The following is a 497-nucleotide window of genomic DNA, read 5'->3' as shown; positions in this document are numbered from 1 at the left end:
GTTAATCGAAAAAAACAAAAATAACTAACTTATTGTTCTCAAACTAATAACATAAATTATATTAATATTATCCAAATAATAAAAACGCTACGACACAGATAAAGTTCTTCCCAATGCATTGTAGAATTTTAGTAATTATTCTACTATACATACAGAGGGAGCACAGTTGTACCACGCAAAACAGTTTTTGTTATGTGGTGCATTTGTTAGACGGATACAACTTATGCGGGTGTAGCTTCCTCTTAAGAATAAAACAGAAATCCGTCTTTATTCTTTTAGTTTCCTATGGTTCGAGGTTTGATAAAGCGAACAGTGGCTGATGAGACGTGTGAGGCTGACGAAAAATAACACACCTGAAGAATGCCATTCTTAAAAATCGATTCTGAACCGATTCAAGTATTTGTATCGGACCTAATGTGCTCAGCGACCAATCAATAGAATTATAATCAAACACTAATCGTACATATGAGTAGTATAACGTTTTAAATGCAGTTGGA

Source organism: Acyrthosiphon pisum, chromosome X (assembly GCF_005508785.2).
Source record: "Acyrthosiphon pisum isolate AL4f chromosome X, pea_aphid_22Mar2018_4r6ur, whole genome shotgun sequence".
Lineage (NCBI taxonomy): Eukaryota > Metazoa > Arthropoda > Insecta > Hemiptera > Aphididae > Acyrthosiphon > Acyrthosiphon pisum.
Note: the sequence above shows the minus strand (reverse complement) of the source record.